Genomic DNA, 12,281 nt, shown 5'->3' with positions numbered 1-12,281 from the left:
GAGGTGTTAACTCCTCCTAGCCCTGAGTCAATCTCTCCATTTCGGGCACTGGCCCACGTTACCTTTAAGGACGCTGGCCTTTTCTGGCTCAACATGTGGACAGTTATGCAGATAATAAACAGAGAGCCAAACTTCTTTTCAGGATTGACAATGTGGGGGGAAAAAAACAGAAAATGCACCCATTTAAAAAGGGTGCCGTGATTTGCTGTGGAGTTTAAAACTGGGGACGTGTTTTCCCAGACGTGTAGCAAATAGTTCTGTGGCATCGTTGCCTAGTTAATAAGTGATCTCCCTGGCCTGCTCTGGCCAGGCATGTTTTCCTGACTTAGGACTTACACTCTTCTTATAATCTTAATTCATTTTTAGTCTAGGCTGACTAAATCTTCTGATTTGGCAGAGTAGAGTGTCCGGATTGCCGTTGTTATGTTTGCTCTGGATTTATATCTTAAGTTGAGGTTAAGTAACGTATTTACATAAATCAACTCAGCACTAGATTCTGATACAGAATTGTTTTACTGAGAGAGAGAGAGAAAAAATGAATTGTATTGCTTCCTGAGATTTGCTTTCATTTTATATTAAACCTCAAAGGATTTATCAATTTAACATGTTCTGTGTTAAAATGAACTCTTCTGTGGGTTTTGCTTCTTATAAAAGAGAATGAAAAGAAGTTTATTTGCTACAGCTGGTTATATAGCTTTTGCTACAATGGGATGACTTTTCTAGAGGTAGAATGTAAAATATAGTAAGCCGATATCATTTAGCAAAAATATCAATATGTTTTTAAGGAAGGATTCGTGTTTTCTTATGGGCAGCACAAGGACTCCAAAAAATTTAAAAAGTTCTTTCAGTAATAAAGATACTGCAGAAAGGTAAAGATGTTTTAAATTTATGGTTGCCAGTATTTAATGGGAGTGCTTTTTATTGTGATTCATGCAAATGTCTTTCCAGAATTTTATTTCTTTTAAAATAATGGCAAAGAATATGTCTGGCTGTATTGGATGGGTCATCTATTAATTCATACTCTAAAACAGTTTTTACTTTTGTTAAAATATACTTGTACATATTTCTAAATCATAATGAAGGTGTTCAGAATTTGGGGATAAGATATTTTAAAAGATATCTTATCATTGCAAATGCCAGAAATATATAGGATGAGCAAGAGATTGCTGGTTATTTTAAGTTTATTGAAAAACAACACTGAAAACTTGCTACTTTCAATACTGTGAAATACTAGCAAAACACTACTGACTGTGAAATATAATGTTAAATGTCTGACTTTAAATTTTAATATTTTTATGACTACTGAACAGAATTTGCCTAATTTTAACAATGATAGTTTCATGCTTTCATAAAACTAGGAAACGCTAAGTAACTTCATGACAGGTTTTTATTTTCATCTTGAATATATTTTCTTCCTAGACTATTATTAGCATTGCTAAAATATCCTTCTGTACCTAGGGGAGATATTCTGTCTCCTGGGTTCTTGCAAGTTTATCTAAGATGGCCCAAGTGGAGGGGGTTGCATTAATTTTGAACAGCATAGTTTTCTTGGTGGGATGGCTTTGTATTGTGTTTTGCTTTGTTTACAGAAATTATTATTGACTCCTTAAGTGTTCTTCTTGAGGTTCCATATTCCCTGACTTCATCTCATTTTGCACCATTTAACGTTAGTGTGGCTGTCTGGCCAACCACTCCTTCTCTTTCATCCGTTCACTTGAGAAGATAGGATCCATATTTCCAGTCTCTGCAAGGTGGAAGCATGTGTTTTGTCCAGCTGAGTCTCTTGGTCTGGTTTTTTTTCCTGGTCCTAATACATGTTTATTCCTACATGTGACAAATCTGCAGTCATGTTTTCTTTCTGAGTTATAATGACTCAGATGTCATAATTAATTTGATGAGCAGGTGGGGGTTATTAGCCTTGTGCTTCACTTGCTAATAGCTGCACAGTTTTTCTAAAGTACTCTTTCAACTAAGGAGGCATTTCTTCACATAGAATAAACAGTACGGCACAAAAGCCTCAGTTAGATAACTATCCGTGGGCTTGAAAAGCTGCCAAGCAGATGTTGTTATTGGAGCTGGCCCAGGCGAGATTGGGCAAGGCAGATGCTCGCGGGGAGGGGTGGGGGGAGGAGAAGGGGGAGGAGATGTAAGAGAGCAGAGGTTGTGGGGTGGGGGGAAAGGGAGGTTCTACAGGACTCTTGCTTGCTTTGCAGGGGTTGGGCCAGATTTTGTTGGGGTGGGCGTCATCTTCTCATGAGCCACCTCCATGGTGATGGCCTCCTGTTGGCCTCTTGAAATGTACATAAATGAGGATGGGGTGGGGTTGGAGGGGACCCTCTGTAAATATCCACATGGGAATGAATCCTTGTGTTCATCCAGAGGGCTGAGACTTCTGGTTTGCATTAGGGCGGCTGTGTGCAATTTTTGAAGGGCCTACGGAGACTCTGCTTCATACCTACCCACATATGTAATGGACATGACGGCCCTGACATTTACCAGAACTCATAGGTTCTGCTTTATTGCTATAAATTAGGTTGTGCAAATTTAAGACAAAATACTGTTTTGTTTCCTGTCACCTCACCATATAATTTTTTTTTCTGGGCCTTCCCCACTCTTTATTAAAATATTGTGAAGTAGCAGCATACTTTAAAAAATTAAAATCAATCTTGGAATGTGTCAGATTTGTATGAGGTAAACATGTGGCAGGTTTAATCTAAGCTGATCTTGTTTCTGTCTGCTGTCTTTTTTTCTTTCTTTCTTTGGTTTTTTTTTTTTTGTGATCTAAGGCTTTTTAAAACTCCTCTCTCACTCCCCTTCACTAGATTAAATTCTGTAATCTCATTTTTCTTTGAGCTGATCTCAAGCCAGTGGTCTGGGGATTTTATAGCCAAGGGATAATTTTTGATAATGGGCTATTAAAACACTTGCAGCTCCTACCCTGTCTTTCAAATTAGTGTGTGCACAGATTGTCTTTCTGGGGGAAAAGTCTTTCCCTTGGCAATAAGCAACTGATTATATGCTACAACCAGCATAAAAGCTTCCTGTAATGCTTATACCAAAAACATAGGTAAATAATAAATGATAAATAACAAGGGTGACTGTACAGTGGGAACAGCAGCTCTGCCCAGGATTTTTGCTTTATCCCTTGGAGAAAAAGTCCTGTTTTCCCTATTCAGACAGATTTAGTGTGTTCTGACAACAGGGTCATCTAACAGTTTCCTTAACGATGGAAGTACAGTGGCTGGAGACAGCTGTGTAAGGTCACGTAACTTTCATTGTTGTTTATAGTATGCTTATTAATAGGTTAAAATGAATAACTCCCTGGACAGAGGTCAGGTAGCACCTGTATAAATAATGAATTTACCCTTCCAAAATATGTAATGTAAAATTAATATACATAACTTGCCACTTTTTAAAAAAAATTCAGTTCAGCTTCCTTTCCTTTCTTTAGTTTTCTGAAGTATGATTAAAGTAAAAATTAATGAGTCCTGAGAAGGCAAACAAAGCTGTTCCCTAATACCCTGTTTCAGTACAACTGAGATTTTGTTAGCGTACAGTTAAAGCCAGTAGCCTCTGTCATTAAAAACGGTACCTGATTCTACGTTGCAATCATTTGTCACAAGGAAAAATATTTTGGACATGCAGGCATATGGAACATAAAGTGATGTAAAGCCACCAGTTGTGAAACTGATGTGATGTGTGTTGTGCTGAGAGTTGGCATGAATGCTTTTCTTCTTCATATGTAAAATTGGGGTTCAGATGTGTCTATATGTGAAATGCATAGCTGCATTGTGTGCAGATAATAAGAACACATATGTCTCAACACCATTTTTTATGCCTCTGTGCTTCATTGCTCAATAGCCTGATAGATGCATATGGCTGAATTCATTCATTCTGTTGATTGTTCATACTTTTGGAAATGATGTTGTGATTTGGCAAACTGGATCTTGGTTGGGGAGCAATACTGAAAGCAAAGAAGTAGCACACTTTTGATTCTGAACCTTGTACTTAAGAATTCTAAAACTTCTTCAAATATTTCTAATCTAGTAAAGGGTTTCTCTGTATCCAGGCCTTTAACTGTATAAAATTGAAATCCATTAGTGGGTAAAGTGGATGTTAATTCTGTCTCTTATCTAGTAAATGGTGGTGCTGTACCCAGGCCTTCGACTATGTAAAACTGAATCCAGAGCAGACATTATCAGTGCCTCTTTCATTGTTCTAATTATGCAAATAAGAAGTTCAAGGAACCTTTGTTAAGTTCAATGAACATAATGTATTCCTAGCAAAATGCTAGTGTGCTAAATATTAGGGAACTATAAAGACCATTGAAGTATTGATCCTTGTTCTCGGGGAGTTTATAATCTGATCTAGTAATGGAAAAGGAAACATAAAAGTAACCACTTAAATTGTATAAAACAGATGGTAGACAATGGCATATAGATAGATAAAAAGTACTGTTGGAGTGGAGAGGAGGGAGTTAGTAATTTATGAGAATCCAAAGAAAGCTCTTGGAGTAATTCCCTGGTGGTTCAGTGGTTAGGACTCTGCACTTTCCCTGCTGAAGGCCCAGGTTCAATCCCTGGTTAGGGAACTAAGATCCCACAAGCTGCACATGGCGGGGCCCCAAACCGTAAAACAAGTAACAGAGAAGGCTCTTGTGACTTCTAGAAATGAGCTAGAAAGATGAGTGCAGTTTTCTCAGACAGAAATGTGAGGGGGCGGGGCTCCTGGATGTTGGAATTAGCACAAGGGAAGGTGAGTATTGGGAACAGGTACGGGCACATTGGTGGTTGTGGGTCATGAACAGCCATGGAGGCGGTGAGTAGATTTTAGCTTGTGTAGGAATGGAGAGTCTCATAAGGGGCTAGGCTCAAAGAGTGGGGTTGCTGACGGTTTCAGTTGCCACAGTGAATAGTTTCCAGTGGGTGCCTCTTCACACATCTCTTAAAAGTTATAATTAGATTGTCTTATATATGACAATTTCGACAATAAAATGAAAGATGTATTGGAGAAAGGAGAAAATGGAATTAGGAAAGGGACATTTTAGGCCACGCTTTAAAATTTTCATGTAAAATATTTGTCTTGTCCCTGTATTTTGTATATTGCATATAAAGATTTAAAACAGAAAATGTAGACTGCATATTCAATAACTTGAACAATTTTTATTGAGCACCTGCTATAAACCAGTGATATTTCTAAGGGCTGTGGGTATAATCATGAACAAGACAGACATGAGCTCTGCCCTCAGGGAGCTTGCCTTCTGTTGGGAAAGAATGATGAAGTCAAATCAACAAAATAATAAGTCATTTCAGATTGTGATGAAACAAAGAGAATGTGATGATACCAGTATACAGATTAAACTGGAGATGATTATGGGGGACTATCTGTCAGCTAAGGTCCTATGGGAAAGCCTTGTTGAGGAAATGGAATAGGAAAGGATGAGGAGTACAGTAGTATCCTAGTACGTTTGATACTAGTTTGTGACCTCCGTTATCAATTTAACTCTGGTTAAAAGTCCCTTTCTGGCTTTGGCACTTCCAGAGATGGTCTCAGGGACAGGTGATGCTTTCACGATTGGTAGAGAGCTCTCTATAAGAAGCACGTCATGGTATTCCTGGATAGACTTCCATTTGCAGAATCCTCATTTAACTTTAGGTGGTCTTCACTGTAAACAAAATATTTAAGAAATATTTTATATGTAAAGACCCGTATATAGAAGACCTTGCTTACTTTATAAAAACTGCATTTTCCTGTTTTATTGTTCGTTGCCTCTCGTTCAATGCCCTAGTATTCTGTGCTTCTGAGAAATCCCTTCCAGGCAACAGATTTGTTGGCATGCCTCATAGCATAGGATGCTATGATGAGACTTGTGTAGTCAGTCTTATCGTCGTCTTTTCCCAGTCTGACCGACGGCTCAGAGCTCAAAATTTGTGTTTGTTTGTCTGTTCGTCTCTGTTTGGAGTCTGTGATAGCAATTTCCATTTCCTGTCTGCCTCTATCTCTTGGATTTTGTGTTTTCATACATGAATTTTCACAGTTTTCTGTTAAGCGAAGTGTCATGTCATTATTTGTAATAACAATAAAGATTTATCTTCAGATTTGATGCTTGGGATCTGAGTACAGAACCAGCAGGAATGACCGGATTCTGGAGGTATTGATGAAAGGGAGTGTGATGATAGATGGTCATGAAGGGTTAAGGAGGGGAGGAGGAGGAGATGGCTATACCGTGGGGAGAAGCCTGGGGCAGCTTACAAACACAGGCAATCCAAGAGCAAGAGCAAATCTGAGGAAGGGATAAAGACTCGGATTTTAATCAAACTGGTGGTCATATGCCCTGCTGAAATGAACTATTAAAGAGAGTGCTAGAGTAGAAAAGGAGGGTTCTGGTTAGGAATACAGATTTGAGTGTAATTGAAAGCTTGGAAGTAAATGGGGCTATTAAGGGAGGGATTGTTTCTAGAGAAGGTCTGAGGGCTGTGAATGGACCCCTGAGGGAGGTCTACAGTGAGTGTCTAAGGGAGAGGCACTCACATCCCCCACCCTCTGCATGTGTGTACACTGTCATCCCACTAAGATGACATATTTTATCCTCCATCTTTCCTCTGACTAGTTCTTGTTCATCTTTCAAGGCCCATTGGAGACATTGCAATACATTGATCCCCTTTGTCTGAGATGGTGGCTTCTCCTTTGGGCTCTTGCGGTACTTTGTACTTGTCAGCAGTAGGACTTACCACATATTATCAGAATTGCTCAGTTCGTTCTTTTTCTCCCCACTGCCCTGTAAACTCTCCGAGATATCTTGCATGTAGCTGAATGCCTGCTGCATAGCTGATGCTCAATACACATTTGAGGGGTAAATAAATAAACTAGCAGAGTCATCCTAAACATGAGAGGAATGCTGTCTCAGAGATGTCAGGGAAGACAGATGAGCATCTAAAGAGAAGGACACATAGTCAACATAAGGGTGATGATATGCCTCCTGTCTCAGTCACCTTAGCTGCCATCATCAAATACTATAGACTGGGCAGCTTAACCATTATTTCCCACAGTTCTAGAAGCCCAGAAGTCTAAGATCAAGGTGTCAGCAAGTTAGTTTTCATTCTGATGCCTCTTTTCACGGTTTGTAGGTGACTGCCTTCTCATGGTGTCCTCATGTGGCAGACAGAACAAGCAAGATCTCTGGTGTCTCTTTTTATAAAGACACTAATCTTATTGGATCTTAATAGACTTCCCTGTAGCTCAAATGGTAAAGAATCTGCCTGCGAAGCAGGAGACCAGAGTATGATTCCTGGGTTGGGAAGTTCCTCTGGAGAAGGGAATGGCAATCCACTCCTGTATTCTTGCCTGGACAATTCCATGGACAGAGAAGCCTGGCAGGCTACAGTCCGAGGGGTCTCAAAGAGGCAGACAGGACTGAGTGACTAACACACACACACACACAATCTTATTGGATCAAGGCCACAAGGGTGGGGCCGGGACTTCAATATATGAATTTTGGGCATGCACACAAGTTTTAAGTCCATAATACCTCCCTCATGCTGGGTACTATTTGTAGTTTGTACATAGATAGATAGATAAGTAGATATTCCTAGTTGAAAGTATAACATCGGATCCATAGTGGAAAGTATGTACCTTTGCTCTGAATTCTGATCCAAAGGACGTTGCTGGGACAGCCCACATATATACCTAGTCACAGTAAAGCAGTTCTGATCCAGTAATTTTTATGACTGATCCTGCAGAGTTGCTCATGATATCCACTATATCTGTCTTTTTATTCACTTGGTGATGACTGAATGTGCTTAGACTGTAGCTTGAAAGGAATTTCATGAGTAAAAGGGTGTTAGGCTCAGGAATTTAGGGAGGGAATTTATGGAGCCTGATTTATTTTAAAATTAGATGATTATCTGCTTAGGTTGCTCTAGGTGTGGCTTTGCCTTAGGTGTGGGGATAGCCCAGATTTCCTTTTAAGTTTCTTACTGGCTTTCACATCCTCTGGTTGGAATTTAAAAATTCTTATTTTTCAGAACTATTTGAAATTCTTGTCCTCTCCATCTCCTAGAAATACTGTCTGTTGAAAATAAGGCATAGTCAGGAAAGAGTATCTCTATAGAGTTGTAGCAGAAGACATAACAGAATCTTTGAATAATTAATGAAAATACTTGTCTTATTCTATAATGGATAATACTGAGACACATAAAAACTCATTGCTGATCATTTTTATTTTTCTGAAGAAACCGATAATGTGTCTTTTATTCTCACCTAAATGCTCCTATGTACACAGACATTAGCAGTTCCTTTGGTTTCTCTATTTTGATAATTATTTAACCTCTTGTAGTTACTTTCTTTATTCTTAATAACGTTATTATTGGGCATACACTTTTGAGTTTTGAAAAGTCACTTAAGTATAGAAATAACCTTCTCTGGATGTAAGAATGGCTGTTGACTGGGCGGATGGAATAAGTCCGGGGTATGTGATGGGTCATGTCTCCTAGTATCAGAGAGGGAGGAAAAAAAGCATTTGACTTTTTGTATACAACATCTATCTAGTCTTAGTAGAAAGATTTGTTGTTGTTGTTGTTTTTTTTTGGTCAATTTAAAATGGGCATTTCTATATTTCTATAATGTTTGCTGGGAAATTTGTTTCCCTAAGGCCGGAAGTCTGGGCCAGAGGCAAACCCTTTGAAGTGTGTCTCCTTTCTTCCTTTGTACATTAAAATAAATCAAAACAAAACTCTAATCCCTTTATGATACTTGACAGCCATGGACTATTGTTCTGTACTGCATCAGCAAAATCACTCTTTCGCACTTGAACTGGGAGCTTTTTAGGGTTGCCTCTTTACCTCCTGCCTGTTTTAGGGGCAGAGACGTGACACAGGAGCAATACTAGTTTCTGGGGGGTGAGTACTTGAGTGTAGACACTGATACTTGAGCTCATAGCTTGCACTGTTCGCTTTCACTTTTCATGGAATGGGCTGCTCCGTTTGTCTAAGACTCACTTTCCCTTTTGCTCTCCCTAAGCTCTTCCACCACTGAGATCCATAATTGTTCTCCATAATGAATACATAACAGATCCTTTGGGTGACCGGAGCTGTAAATAGGAGGGATCTGGGTGACAAACCTGTGTATGGCCCTCAGTGCCCTTTATTGTCACCAGTGCTGAATTTCATATATATGTATTTCTGAGGTTTCAGCCAGGCCACATGGGAAGCTGTGTCCCTCTTCTCTCCCCCTGCCCCCACCCCCATCTTTTTGGAATGAGTTTATGTTTTATTTATTTTTTTTTTCTCTAATTTTATTTTATTTTTAAACTTTACACACAGTTTTTTATCCATAGTCAAATTTAAGTGTTGAACTTGACTTAAAAATCAGGGTATCTGCTCTTTTTTGTCAGAGTAGTGAAGGAGAATGCTGAGAGAAAAAAATCTATCCTGGAAGAGATTTTCTGCACAGGGAAGAACTGATGGCAACCATTTCTTCATGCTCATCCTTGAGTCTGCAGCTTTTGTGAAACAAATCTCCTCATGCCATACAGAATGCCATCGAAACATCAAAACACTTAAATAGTATTCTAAAGGAAAAGCCTACCTTGTTTAACGGTAGTTTATTTAGAGGCTGCGCAAATAACAAAATCATGTTATAGGTTAAAACAAAAAGCCATGGCAATCTACCCTATCACGCCTTTCCTTTTAGGGGAAGAGGGCCAGATGTTTAAACAATATTGCAAGCGGTGTGCAGACTGCAGCTCTTGGAGGCCTTGGGAAAGAAATCATGTCTGCACCCCTAGTGTTTCACAGTTTTAGACCCCTGACCTAGAAACAGTTTAAACAGATGTTTAGTTCAAGGGATTTATGTCGACATTGAAATTTTTTTCCCCTTTGGAAATGGCTGCCTCTAAAACTGGAGCTTTTTCTTAGAAAAAGGACCAGAGAAACAAGGACATCTCACAACTTCGTAGTTTCATGTTGCATGTGTCCCGGTGCAACAGAAACAGAACAAATAGGTACAAACCACCTCATCAGCCACTACTGTTCATGTGTATGGACATTTTTGTAGCCCCCACTTTCAGTTCTGTGTAGGTGATCACAGACTTGCAACAAGAAGTTTGCCAAAGCAGAGAAGACTTTTGGAAAACCCCTTTGGATTATGAACCAACTGAAATTATAGCTTCTCTTCCTCTCCTTATTTCCTTCCCTCTCTCCCTTCCAAATCTTCCTTTACCTCTTCTCCCAGAAATAATTCAACTTTGATCCTGGTGTGTGGAGTTCATTCCATGACTTGGGTCAGTCAGGAACAGTGCATTGCATCATAGCTGCCTTTATGAAAGTGTTTATTTCATATCTGAAATGTTTTCATGTGCATTCGCTCTGCTTTGACTTGCAGAAGGGGAAAGAAAGTAGTTTTACTGGAGGCAAAACAGCCACCTGTGAAAACTAATTGCGTAGGTAGACGTTTGATGGTATCTCTGGGAGGGACCCAGCAGGAAGAAAGTAAATGTTCTTAATCTACAGGGAAATTACCTGTGTGCCAAGCTGACCCTCTTCATCAAAGCCAGAGTTGAAATATACCATCAAGTTGGTGGCCTCTGTTTAGGAGGCCGAGGTGGGGAGGGTGACAAGAAGGAGGAGTCCTGGAAGGTGGATACAATTCTTCGAGATGAACTGAATAGATAGAGGAAAAATGACAAATGTGATATACTCAACTGAACCACCTCGTTAAGGGCTGACATGTGATGTGAATGTTCTGTAGTCACTTTCAAACAAAAACTTGAGATGTGGTTCCTTCTTTCTTCCCCTTCATCAAGTTTTCTTTTTAGTCTTAAGTTCTGCTGTCTTGGCTTTTTAAAAAAAAAATCTTTCCTCTCCTTGATTCATCAGTCTAGTATACCTACGTGCCTTGCCATTGAAAGGGCAAAATGGATTGTGATGGAGAAACAGGAATCAGTGATGCAGCCTCCCTCTTGTTACCATCTGAGTAGCTCTCTGACTGATTATACGCAAGTTTAGAAAGATCAGGTCCCATGGGGCCATACTATGTACCCACCGATAAGTGTATGCCTCTGTGTGAAACTAACCAACTGAGATTGGTCTTCCGATGACAGGGTCTGAGCTCTCTTGTAAGAGTCTGCGTTTTGCTGTTCACCCTACTTGGCAATCAGCAGTAGTCTTGGTACTAGATGTTTTCTACTCACATACCTACATGTTGCCTTAGCTGTGTAGCCAGAAAAGTTTGACAACACGTGTCTGCCTGCTGGTTCTTGTTCAGTCACTAGGTCGTGTCTGACTTGTGGTGACCCCACGGCCTGCAGCACACCAGGCTTCCCTGTCTTTCATCAGCTTCCAGAGTTTGCTCAAACTCATGTCCGTTGAGTCGGTATCTCATCCTCTGTTGCTCCCTCTTCTCTTGCCCTCAGTCTTTCCTAGCATCAGCCTCTTTTCCAGTGAATTGGCTCTTGGCATCATGTGGCCAAATAATTGGCGCTTCAGCTTTAACATCAGTCCTTCCAATGAATATTCAGGTTGATTTCCTTAGTGTCTTTCCTGAACGGCTGTCTTTCATGGGAAATCAAAACTCTAGAGGAGAGGGGAAAAGTCCCTAGTATTTGAAGCGCCATGAGATTTAGGGAGATTTGGAGAAAAGTTAGACTATCCTTCTGCAAGATTAATAAAAAAAAATTTTAGAGAACAACCAGGAAGTTTTACAAAAGCTCCATAAATTAAATAAGAACACGAATTAAAAGGAAAGTTATGTGATTTTTAAAAGGAAGCGTTTTGTGTTTGGAAGACTTTGGACACATTCCTTAATGTGTGGGGTCCTCAGTCGGGCCCTGGGTGCAGTCACTGGGATGCTGAGCTGCCCAAGGGAGCTGTTCAGTAGGAGGCCAGGTTCTCTTGGAGGCTCCATTGCCTTTAGCTTTCACTGTCTGGGAGTAACTAGATCCATGCCTCTGAAGTCCATGAGTGCTCACTTAACCCTTGTGTACTTTGACTTCTTCCTACCTGTTCCTACCAGTGTCTTGTGGGTCCTTTCAGGATCCAGCAATTCAATCTTGCACCTGTCCCTGAGAGTGCTTCCTTGGAGCCTCCCACTTCAAATTGCCATCAGAAGCTCTTCTACAAAAGCTAAACATGAACCAGTGTGACCCTATCTGGAGGTGATATTGGAGTCTAGTTCTCAAATTCAACCCCAGTTGATTAAAATACCTGGGATCCATAAATAACATTCGGTCAGAAGACCTTTCCAATCATAATATGTGACAGTACTCCTGGGCCCCTTTTTCTAGA

General features: G+C 40.0%; 1 protein-coding gene and 1 non-coding gene across 10 annotated transcripts in view; both read left to right on the top strand.

The window, feature by feature from the left end:
* NFIB (nuclear factor I B) overlaps positions 1-12,281 on the top strand; it is a 257,368-nt gene that overhangs the window by 41,666 nt on the left and 203,421 nt on the right. The window lies entirely within an intron of this gene.
* TRNAE-UUC (transfer RNA glutamic acid (anticodon UUC)) lies at positions 4,519-4,591 on the top strand. Its single transcript has one exon. It is a non-coding gene; the product is annotated as a tRNA-Glu (tRNA).

Source organism: Bos mutus, chromosome 8 (genome assembly GCF_027580195.1).
Source record: "Bos mutus isolate GX-2022 chromosome 8, NWIPB_WYAK_1.1, whole genome shotgun sequence".
Taxonomy (NCBI): domain Eukaryota; kingdom Metazoa; phylum Chordata; class Mammalia; order Artiodactyla; family Bovidae; genus Bos; species Bos mutus.
Note: the sequence above shows the minus strand (reverse complement) of the source record. Positions and strands in the feature narration are given on the sequence as shown.